Consider the following 12,335-nt stretch of genomic DNA (forward strand, 5'->3'; position numbering starts at 1 on the left):
AACTAGAGCATGCTCTCTTTTGCCATTCCCATTCCAGCTGGAAAACTTGGCCTGATCCTTCCCTTGTGGTTTGTGATATTGTAAATAAAGGCTTGGGGAGGTCGCACGTTTTCCAGCTACAGTTATTTTGATTCCAAGGCTGCGGGGCGGAAATTAAATTGAACTCTTCTGGGTTGTTGTGGGAAAAGTATAATTATTATGGGAAAACAATGGAAAAAAGACCGTCCCAAATAAGACCATTCCTTTCTGACAAGAGCTTCGTCTAGGGACATGAGGCCAGAAATATTCTAAGGTAGGCTGAAGAAAAGTGACCTGATTTTCCAAAGGTTATGAACATCTGCAGCTCCTGCTGACCTCACTGGCATTTATGGATGCTTCTGAAAAGTAAGCTATTTATCCTTGAGAGCATAAGGACATAATTCTGCAAATATTTGTGTATGTGAGTAACTCTAACCATGCCCATAGTGGCACTAACACATGAGTAAATTTACTCAAAAGCATTAATGTGTGTCAGTCAGACCTTTGAATATGGAGTTTTGGAAAATTTTGGTTATAGGTCTTATCAGGTATGACACATCCTGTGGTTCATTTAGTCCAGTACCCTGCCTTAGGTAGTGAGCAATATCTAATGCTGAGGGGATTAGGGTAGAGGGTGCAGGGGGAATGCATTATGTAAGAGCTGTACTATTTTGTGTTTTGAAAACTTGTGCTGGTTTTTACTAGTAGATGTAAACTCTCTTGTGCTGAGCCATGATTTATTTGTTTTTGTTATCGAAGTAAATGCCTGTTTCATCTATCTGCCTGTTTTTTGTCTCCCCCTTCTGTGTCGGTGTTTGAAACTTTCTGGTAATAAGTATTCACAACAGAATATTGTTGGTCTTTAAACTACTATTTCATGTTGTTAGTTTAGATATTTATATTTAATCCTGTTAGGATTTACTAAGAGACAAGGGATCACAACAAGGCTATTGGGGCTTTATTACTGGCTGATATGCCGTGTGATGTTAATGTTGGCTACAGCACTGCAAGTTTCTCTGTGTTGGTCCCAGGATATGAAAAAGGCAAGGTAGGTCAGGTAATATCTTTTATGGGACCAACTTCTGGTGGTGGAAGGTACACGCTTTTGAGCTACACCGAGCTCTTCTTTTCTACCAGCAGAAGTTGATCCCATAAAAGATATTACTTCACTTACCTCATCTCTTTAGAGTAACTAACAATTACTAGCAATTTCGTGTCACTGTTTGTTGTTGTTGTTGCTTTTATTAGATATTTACCGGGAAAAGGTCTTTAAATAAAACTGCAAAGATTTTTCTTGGTGCTTTTCTTTATCAAAACAGGATATAAAGTGTGAATGCCATTTGTCACTTGAATCTTGCATTGTAGCTCAGTGCTAGAGAAGTCAAATTTGACATAAAATTTATATAGCTCTAAAAGTGTAGCAGGAAATAGATTTGGTGAAAATACATTCTACATATAGACGTTAATTTTGTGTCTGCAGGGCAGGTTTTGGATACTTACTTAACCTGATTTTGTTCTTAGTGGGCACATAATTCATGGACATAAAAATAATGGCCCAGTTTTATCCCTGCTGTAACTCCATTGACGTCACTAAAGTTACAGCAGGGATGATTTGGCCCAGTTTCTTTAAAAGTAAGACCTGATGAGCAAACCCTTAAGGAAAAGACCTATAGAGAATGATTTCCCTGGGACAGGATAAAAGGGATCTGATTTTTTTATTAAATTCTATATGACCAGTTTTGGTTCCATATCTATGAAATTAGATAGGACCCTTTCAGAAGGGAAGGGTGTAACATGCACTTGCAGTCTGGAGGTGTCACAAGTGACACCAGCGAAAGGTTAATCAGTTCAGAGCATATCCACTTTAAAGGGACAAATTTAGAACTAGTCATGTACATGGAAGTCAACTGGGTTGTATCCCCTACAACAGGTTTACATTTTGCATGTTGAAAGACCCAGTAGAGCAATTTATTCTGTTATCCCTCTTTCTTAAGAAACAACATTCTGAGACATGTAATCTTGAACCACGTTTTAGAGAAGAGACTGTGTCTATTATTGAGATGCCAAGTTTTCCTTTTCCCTACTGCCTTCTAGAACTGTTGTGGCTGAAGTATACCAGGTTAGAAATCAAAGACACAATAGCTTCCACTTGCCCTGTTTCCAGAATTTTGTCCTGCTGTGGAAATGAGAAGGCATAGATAATACTGAAGGCAAAAAACAATACTGAACACTACAGAAATGTAAATAACAGTTGTCTTAAATCTCCCCGTCTCCCCAACCAAAAATAAAAACCCAGCAAAACAACCTCCTGTATTTGCAGGCTTAGCATAAATTGAAAACTGGGACAAGTACTATGGACATTTAAGAGTTGCTGGTCATTAGCGTCTCCCAGCTCCTTTTGAGGGAGTTGTAGATACCCAGCACTTCTGAAAATTGTGCCACTAATTCATAAAGTGATTATTTTGGTTCAGAACCTATTGGCAATATTTAGGAGAAGAAATCTTTAGAAAAAGTGAGGCCTGTCGTAACTGATTAAATTTCAGAGTACGGGTTCAATTCGGCTCTTGAAATGCTGATTTTTGTTGTATAGGGTAGCTGTGTAATTGGGAACTCATTAAGCTGTGGGTTCTTGGCACTTTAGATGGCAACAGCTATATCTGGTCAAGATCTAGTTAGCAACTTCTTTTTTTAAAGCGTTCTTGACCTCTTGCACAACAGCAGATTATTCATTTCAAGGTGAGTATTCCTGGACATACAAGTAATTCTCCATGATGAAGAAAATGGTTTTCACATTTTTGGTGAAATAATTCTCCGAGCATGCAAAGCAACTGGATTGCAAAAGAAATACCGTGCTGATTTAGGGGCCAGTGTTTCCTTCTGTGTATGTGAGTGCATGCACTGTAAGGGAATTCAAGCGGGCAGGCTTTTCAGCATTTTGGTAGAGCACTACAGAAAGTGCCATTGACTAGTATAAACAGTGAAAAAACTGCCAGAAGCTGGAACTGGACGACAAGGGATGCATCTAGCACTGGCCATTGTTGGAAGAGAGGATATACACGGCTAAATGGACCACTGGTCTGACCCAGTATGGCTGTTCTAATGTTCTTATGGTCTGTTTTCTCTCCCCACCCCACTTTAATTTTCATACTTATTTTGTTAGCTTCCTTAACTCCAAATGGAAAATGTGTACTCCTTTATGGTGGGAGGGAGCTCTTAGTGAGGATGATAGGTTCTAGAACCTAATCTTGAGTGTTTCTACTGTTCTAATCTCTGCTCCTGTGCATGGGCTCATTTGCTCCAGTAGGACCAAGGATAGACAAGGCATTTAGTTTGCAGGCTTTTTTCATATCCATTTTATATATGAAAATACCACCCCTTTTTTCTAGCTTGAGGAAGGGTCGGGGGTTGGGACTCCATCTGGTACAGCAAAGAATTGACCCCCTCCTTTTCTAGCCCCTTATACCTCCTATAAGGCGGGGACGATGGGGTCCCAGCAACCAGATGGCTGGGGCCAGGCTGGGGTTTTGTGGAAATCATTAGGGGAAGGGAGATGACCTGTACTGTACAATTTGTTGCTGGGCACTCCCAGATATGTCAAGAAAATAAAGTTGTGGCAAGTATACCACATCATTGCCTCCTGTCTTTCTTCTGGGGTGGCTGGACGATGTTATATGGCATCAAATTAGACAAAGGGCAAAATTTTCAAAAGTGTCTTACGAGCCTTGAGTCACTTTTGAAAAATTTGCCCTTGCCTATTTCAAAAAAAAGAGGATGCTTAAAGTGCCCATAAATTCTTTAGCTGTAGCATTCACTGTGATGGTGTTTGCAATGAATTTATAGGTCTTGTGGACAGAGAGCCCCCTGATGTAACACTTTTGACCATAGAGAAGTTAAAACAGATCTGAATTTTGCTCAGTAGGTTTGTCACATCGTGTCCATGTGAAATGGTGCATTAATTAAAATCATAGCAGATTCAAACGTAGATAGACTAAGAGTTATAAGCATTGGATTACTGCTGAAGAAAACAGAATGGCACTGGTAGAATGCTGCTCTGATACATTTATTGAAACATTAATAAGCCTTTGGGTGGGTTTTTTTGGTTTAAAAATAGTGGCCAAAGTACTGTCCTTCAACGGATACCTGCCCTCTCTCAGAATATTCCCAACCCCAAGCATTGAAAAATCATGAGTCTGGCCCCAAAAGATGATGGGAATTTTGAAAAGAGTAAATTATTTTTTTTATTTGCCTTTTTGGTGTATGAGTTTTAGGTATCTCATTTTTTTTCAAGGTTTTCTCAGCAACCATGAGGACAAGAAACAACATTTTAACATGAAAGCTGAGATCGTTATGCAGTGTAATAACATGACTCCAGGAGCTAAGCCTCTTAAGAAAAATGCCAGATGTTACAAGACTTGTGATAAAATTGTGAGAGTTATCAACAGAGTTCAAGCATTGATTGTAAGATCTCTCTCTCAGCCCTTTAACGACTTTTTGCCCTGAGATCTTCCCTCAGATGTATTTTCAACCACTTCCCCTTTACTCATGGCTGTTTCCCCCCACCTGTGGAGGCAGACTTATGTGGCATTTCTCTTAAATCCCTAGCCCATTGTTACATTCCTACTCTTGACTTATCTGCCATCTTGAATCAATGATTACACCCCCTCCTTTCCTTGGATTCAAGTGGGAGTTAAAATTTGGCAGAAGGGTGTGGAGGCATGAGATAGATGTATTGTTTTATTCAATGGGGCAGGGCTTGGGAGACATCTAAACTTCCTGGGAATCAGGGTGGTGCATCCTCACTGTGTGGGCAGTTGAGGTAACTTTAAAATTGACTGTACACCAGTCATTTTACTGTGAATACAGAGCCCAGTGCTGTGAGTTGCTGAGGGCCGCTGGCTCCCAGTCAAGTCCATAGGAGTAAAGGGCACTACTACCTCATGTGACTAAACTCCTGAAAGCACGAGTTGTGTTGGAACAAAATGAACAGACTGTTAATCCAGCGTTCTGATTGTACTGGAGGGGCCACCTGTAGTACAATGAACACTGAAGTGCTTGTGCTCTTCGTGCTGTCTTTAGCAGTTTTTATTCAAGGACAAAGACCTGTTCTCCAAACAGGATGCCAAGAAGTTCAGAAGGTGGGAAAGCAGAAAGCAGTAGTATGATGCAGGGTTACCACAGGCTGCATACAATCCTGGTTTAGATTTATGCTCGCTTTGTTTTGGTGGGATTTGTACTTCATTTCCTGGCGTACTCAGTGCATTACCCTTTGTCTTGCTAGACGGCTACACTTAACCCTAGGTCGTCACCATGGCTGTGAGTAGAGATAAAGGCCAAGATGAAAAGCTTTTTTGTCTGGATCGAGACTTGTCCCAAGTTCTGAGGTGTCTGGACCCAGGGTTTTGGTTTGGCCCTGTCCCTAACTCTTATTGTACAGAAGATTATAAAAACATGACCTTTACAGTTGGCATTAGACATAAATCTGTTTCCCTAAACATCTAGAAACACACTTTTAGCAAATATGTGATCATTGCGAAATGAGTATGGTGTTTGCGCATGCGACCGTGTCAGCAAATTTTATATAATTTAGGGAACTTATTCCACTTGATTGTGTTCTCGGAATCATTCCCTTTTTATAAATGGGGAAAAAAAATCCCAAACCCTCCATACCTATTTCCATAAGAGGTTCCCTCTGTCTCAATATCAACTAAATTATACCAATGAAAAAACATACCAGGTAGTATAAGCTGCAGTGCCTGGGACCGTTGCTGTAGAATGTAGCAGTACATCTTTTTTCATATTTTTTTAAAAGTAATCATATTCTAAGAGAAACAAGTCTCAGACATTTTTGCTAAACCTGCAGCCAACAGTGGCCTCAAGTCATGCGGTGCACCAGGGACATGTTGAAATGGCAGCATGATGTTTTCTGGGCTCTTGCCACTTGACTTGGGGGGTGAGTGGGTTCATGCCAGGCGAGAGCTGTGCAGGGGATTAGGGTATCTGCCCCATAGGCCAGCCTGTCATAATTGCCCCCTCCTTCTGTTCAATGGAAAGCATCCAGCCAATAACCCTATATGCCCCTCCACAAATACCCACATCAGTTCTGGACATGCTACCTATTGACTTCCCTGGTCTGTGAAATACCCCCCCATCCTCCATCTGTTATAAAAGAGGGGATTGAGGCAGGTGAGTGGAAACATATAGCACACTGACTATTTGGTTCTGCAGCTTTGGATTGAAATGAACGGCTCTGCAGAACCTGCCAAATTTTCTTGAATCAGCCCTGATCCTAACATCTGTTGCATACAAATACAAAATCCTACTGAGGAGGGCTTGTTGAGAGCTAAGCTAAATCAAGTGGTACTTTTGCCAATTAAGTTGACTTATACCTTCTATAAATAAGTCTTTACAAAAAAAAATGTACTTTATTGTAGTGCATGGAAACTTTCAGATGGATTAATTTCTTTTTCGAGTGATGGCCCCTATCTGTATTCCACACGTGGGATATGCATGTTCTCTGAACATTCGGAAGGCTTTGGCCTTCTATTTGCAAAGAGCAAAGGACAGTAGAAAGATACCTAAATATTTGTTTCATAGCAGAGTGATCAAGAGGTGAACCTATATGGTGCAGAGACTTTCAAAATGGATCTTGGGTTGTATTACCTTTTGTTACCACCTAGTTCCCCACCCCTCATCCCCCAAAAAAGAGCAAAGGCTCATTTCACCAGGAGGCAAGCTACTTCAGCTGCATCTGTGAGAGACGTGCCTATAGTAGAGATATGTAGGGCAGCCACTTGGAGCTCTTTGCATACTTTCACGGGACAGTACGCCCTGGTACAATCGTCAGCTGTGGATACGGCTGTGGGGACAGCAATGCTACGGTCAGCCATCACTTCTGCATCCTTGCACCACCTGTTTGACTACTGCTCGTTAATCTCACGTGTGGAATACACGTAAGGACCATTGCTCGAGGAAGAAATTAAGGTTACTTACCTGTATCTGGAGGTCCTTTAAGATGTATGGTTCCTATCTGTATTCCACTACGCACTCTCCATCCCTTCTGCTGGAGGTTCATTACACTGCAGTAAGAATAGGAAACTGGAGAGGCGTCAGCCTGCACCACCCTTTATGCCCTCGGTTGGGAGCATGGAAGAGCGATGGCGCATGTGTGGGCCAATACATGTTGTTTGCAAGAATTCTGGACTGAAGAGCATAGTGCGCATGCATATCCAACATGTGGAATACAGATTGAGACCATGCTGCTTGAAGAACCTGCAGTTACAGATGAGTAACCTCCATGTCCTGAGTGACCCATTAGTGTAGCTTCTAGTGACTTTAAAGATGTTATTAATTTAATTCCTTCACTTCCATTAAAATTGTCTGCTGTTTTTACTCCAGCTTACAGTAGACACGCACTTAAAGTGGGGTGAGGAGGGGGAAGAGATACTGAAATGTTTGTATCCACTTACGTACAAAAGATTCTGAGAAAGAAACACACTACCCAGCTCTACCATAGAAACTGAAAGCTTGGTATCAAAGTACAAGCAGATTCATCAGGTGAGGTAAGATGGCGTCTTGTTCAGACAGCATTTTGGTGTTAATTTCATAATGTGGGAGAAGGGGAGGAAACATCCACAGAATGTTTAGTCAAAACATATGCTTTCAGCTAATACTTCTTCTAAGTAGCCCCTTACAGTTCACTGAAATTGCCAATGTTGGGTGTATGATCACATCTCCTCTACTCGTGTAGTAATGGCATGTCCTCCAGCCTTGGTGACTCTCTGTTGATAAGTGCTAAAATGTTACCCTTTTGAGTGTTATAGTGGTGTCCTGGTAGTGCCTGTTTAAAGATAAGGTTAAAGAAACGTTTTTATTATAACACTGTAAACATGGCTGAAGTTTGAAACTTGTCAGGGGCAGTGTCTTCATTATGATCTAGTACAGATATTCCAGCATCATGGTCCACAGAGCAGTTGCCAGTGGTTTGCAGAAGGCTGGATGGTCACATGCTGCTGTCTCCAACTTGTTTTTAGTTGCAGAACTGCATTAAAAGAAAAATACATAGGCTATATGTTGTATTGTATGCTAAGAGCTGCATTGTGCGCGCTCTCTCTCTCTCTCTACTTGGGTTATGAGAGAGATTCATCTGATCTAAGGCAACTGTTAGTACTGTAATACTAAGGTTTCTCCCCCCACCCCATCCTCTTCCCCTTTTTCTAAAAACATTTCTGTTTAATAGGTTGGGAGAAAATAACTAGTTCTATGAAATTTTGCTTTGTTACTTGAAAATAATCTTCCTGATTTTAAACATATAAAATATTACAACTGGGTTTTTTATTAATGTTATGTTTTGTTGGTATAATTTAATTAATATGGAAATAGCAAAAGTCCAATGGAAATAAAATTACACTGACGTTAATGCCAGATAAATAAATCATGTTCAGTGCTATTACAATGTATACAAAATTATTTTTTAAATTCTTAATGGGACTATTAGAACAATAAATGTAGATCTAAAGAGACATGCTTATATGCTCTAAGCTTATGTTTATGGGTTTATAATTAAATGTTAGGTAATAACATGTTAGTCCTTGATCTTGGCTAATAACTAGATTTCAGCTGTAGCTGAGAGTGCCAAAATGTCTTTACTATAATAACTTCTCTCCACAGCCAGGTCTAGAGTTTTTAAAGCACCTGCATGTATCTTGTGCTGGCTCTGTGTAGTTTAATTAAATCCTAAAATAGCCCTGTAAATAGTATCATCCCTGTCTTACAGATGGGGCATTGAGCAAGTGGGGTATTCTTTCAGTCTCCAGCCTCAGACCCTGGCCAAGTTGGTAAGAGAATCTTGGCTAAAGATGGATGAGGAAGGGTAAGGTGTGTATAGCTTCCTAATTCACTGTTTGCATTGTATATCCTATTTTGTGAGTAATCTGTTTCCACTGGTGGGAATCATATAATATCAGATAACTCATTAACTGTGAAAGTTTTATTTAACGTAAAAAGGTGTCAGTGGTTTTTACAGCTCTGTTACAGTATTTTATATGATTAAATTGTAGTTTTGAACTAAGGATTTTTGGGATATAATTTTCAATAGTACTTGTAGTTTCAGGGATCAGAAATCCAGTTTCTAGCAGTAATGAAACGCTTCTTAAAATGCTTCTCTTGTGTGTGCCTTTGTTTAAATTATTAAATCATTGTGGTTGTGACTATAATAATACTGTCGTTTCATATCTTGGAAAAGGAAAAAATAATTTTATTTGGGCAGAATAATGCAATTGGAACACACGTGCCTCTGAGTTCTTTGAGTTAAAGGCTAAAATGGTGCTGATAGTTGACAGAGATGCACAGTCCTGTTCTTTGATGATCTGCATAAATTCTACCACCATATAGTGGCAGCATATTGGTTTTCCTCTAATTACTCATGAGTAAACACTAATGTTTTTATGATGTGAATACACTGGAACAATGTAGGATAAAAAAGCTTGCTTGTCAGGGGAGACAGTATTTCTAGTGTTTATATCTGGGGTTTTAGAGTGAGTAGAGACCTGGGCTCTGTTATGGGAACTACCACTGACTTGCTATGTGACTGTGGGCAAGTTTCTTAACCTCCTTGTGCCTCAATAGATCACTTGTAGAATGAGTGTCAATATCTATTTATGACATACTTTTTGTGAAGCACTTTGAGATCCTCAGATGTAAATCTCTGTAGAAATGGAAAATGTTGTTTATTTCTCTTTTGAAGGAGAGGGGAAATGTATGCAGAAACTTGGCCATTCCCTAGAGAATCTTAAAATCAAGGCTCCTGCACGTACTGTATCCAATGCTGAGTCAAATATAATTTTATACATTAAATATAAAGACCCAGTGTATGACCTTCTGCAAAATGCAAAGGTGTGTGTACCATTTGTGCTTTAAACACTGTGCACATCTTTGTCTTTCCTGTTTGCTACTCATTGAACGAGTCCCTTGTGCCTTGTTGTTTTTGGCTCAGTAACAGATGGCTTAGTGGAACGTGCTGAAAGTGAAATTTCAATATAAAAAAGTGGTGTGCTTGTTTTTCACATAAAGGTCTTTCTATAATTCATTTAAAAAAACCCCAAACCTTCTTTCCACTATTTATTATCTCTGTTCTCGTGGCTCCCACAATCTGCTAGGCACTGTCTACATAATCACATAGTCCAGCCTTGAAATAGATGACTTCCCTCTCTGAAATATGTGCCTGAGGTGAGGAGGCAGAGAGATCAATTTCTTTCCCATCTAGGCTGAAGCATCTTGTGGGCTATAAACATCTCTTGCCAGCTCGGTGGTATGGCCAGTTTGTAGACACAGGTATCTGGACAATGATGTGTTTTTCCCCTCCGTTTCAAAGCACGGTGCATCTTGACTATTTATTTAACAGTTGTCATTGCTGTCATTTGTTGGGCGAAATTTTTAAATTGCATCACATCCAGTTTCTCATTTCACTTCAATTGACTGTGAAGCCTTGGTAGGAGGCTGTTCAAAGACATGTGAAGCAATAAAAGTTCAGTGGAGCTAGCATGTGAGCAATGTTACTTGTGTGAGAAATAAGCCCACATATTTTGAAGGGTTCTAGAACTCTGCTCTGTCAATGGGATCCTATGCCTGTGAGGCCTCGTGAGCTGGTGTCATGATTTGTGCTACTGGACACATAGAGTTGAGGTTTGTAATAGATATTTTGTGTCCCTCTCTCTCAGTGCCATGGATTGGAATGCTAGGGGCTCAGTGTGATAAGTCCCTGGCAGAGTTCAAGGGACTAATGAGACTCTCAAGATGAGAGGCAGACTGGGCTGGAAGGACTCTTGGATTTCCTTGTCCTTCTTTCCCCCTCATTGTCTTCCTTGCCCTCTCTGAACCTGCACCTTTCCTTTGTATTCCCGTCCACTCCCTCCAGCCTGCTGGCAGGGTGAAACCTACACTGCTTGCACACTCTCTTGCCTCAGTCCGATCATCATCAACACTCCTTGCTCTGCCTGAAACAAATAGCCAGACTGCCAGTAAGGGAAGCAAGTAGTGTTGCTCTAAGTGGTGCTTGGCTCCCTGCAAGTGAGTGAGAGAAATGGACCTGGCGGGGAACAGCCTGAGCAATAGGGTTGCCAACAGTGCCGTATTACAAGAGATGTCCCTTATTTAAATAAAAAATAGCCCATCCTGTGTTTAATTAGTACGGGATGCCTTTTATCCAGTATTTCAATGAGGGAAGTACTTCTGGTTGGCAACTTGACCTGGGGCACAGGGTTGCAATGCCAAACACCACTCAGATTTTACCTGGCCATCCCTCCATCATCCCTATGTGGCCCATGGGTTTGTCCTGTATTTTTGAAATGCAATGTTGGCAACCCTACTGAGCAGGTAGGAACTGTCGGAGATTGAGGGAATTGGAGACCACTCTCACTCTGAGGCACTCCCGGAGCAGGCGGTTCTGAGGGAAAATACCTTGCATTGTTCAGCAGCTGCCCCGCCAGTCAACTTAAAGGGACATCTTCTTAAACTTGTTTTGCCAGGAGTCTTTGGACCTACTATCGTTAAAAGTAACCTCTAAATCTCTCCATTTACTCTGTGTTTTTGGTAGAGCTTTGTGTTCAGTCATCGTCACTGTTTCCCTGCGTGGTCAGTTAGCACAAGAGAAGATAACTGAAAAGACCATTATGAACATTAACCGCAGAGAGAGAGCAGAAACACTTTCTTTTTGAATATGAGGCCCTGAATTTGTTTGTGTGCACTCTTTTGGAGAGCGTTGCTTTCAGGAGTGGTGTTAATGGGCTCAATTTGAGAATCCTGACTTAATTCCATCAGGGAAGGTCAGGAGCAATGAAATTGGGTATTGAGGTTGGGGAAGAATTTATAGTAATAACAACACTGGTAGATTCAAGTTATGCTGTCTCTTAGCTATAGCCCAGCCTAGAACTCTTTTCACTGTCAGGGCTCCTAGAGGTTTTACTGACAAATTAAAATTTTTTTTCCAAATGCTCCTTTTTGTCCTGCATGGCTGCTTCATATCCCTTTTGGGGTAAGTTCAACTGTGATCACATTTTGCAGAGCAGTAGGCTACAAGGGGAGGTTCAGAACCAATAAAACTCTACCCGTGCACTCATAGGAAATAAAGTGTGGATAAAGGGAAAAAATAATTAGGGAGTAGAAGGTACCTTCTGCTCTGCACAGTAAAATGAGTTCATTTTACTCTTGTCATCTTTAATACTGCCTAGTATTATTTCTTTATACAACCAAGCACAGAAGCTGCTTCAGGGCAAGGGTTGAGAGTCTGGGAGTTGAGTTGGTACCTTTGAAAATCTTCCTCT

General features: G+C 40.7%; 1 protein-coding gene across 7 annotated transcripts in view; it reads left to right on the forward strand.

The window, feature by feature from the left end:
• The window catches only part of PITPNM2 (phosphatidylinositol transfer protein membrane associated 2), a 225,591-nt gene that overhangs the window by 26,135 nt on the left and 187,121 nt on the right, over positions 1-12,335 (forward strand). The window contains exon 1 of one of the 7 annotated variants that reach the window (XM_073313001.2): positions 8,744-8,892. The exons of 5 other annotated variants lie outside the window; for them this stretch is intronic. The gene's annotated coding sequence lies outside the window, so the exon portion shown is untranslated. Of the gene's footprint in view, positions 1-8,743; positions 8,893-12,335 lie in introns of those variants that run through there. One more of the 7 variants, XM_073313002.2, reaches the window with a different exon arrangement.

This window comes from Lepidochelys kempii, chromosome 15 (assembly GCF_965140285.1).
Source record: "Lepidochelys kempii isolate rLepKem1 chromosome 15, rLepKem1.hap1, whole genome shotgun sequence".
NCBI classification, from domain to species: domain Eukaryota; kingdom Metazoa; phylum Chordata; order Testudines; family Cheloniidae; genus Lepidochelys; species Lepidochelys kempii.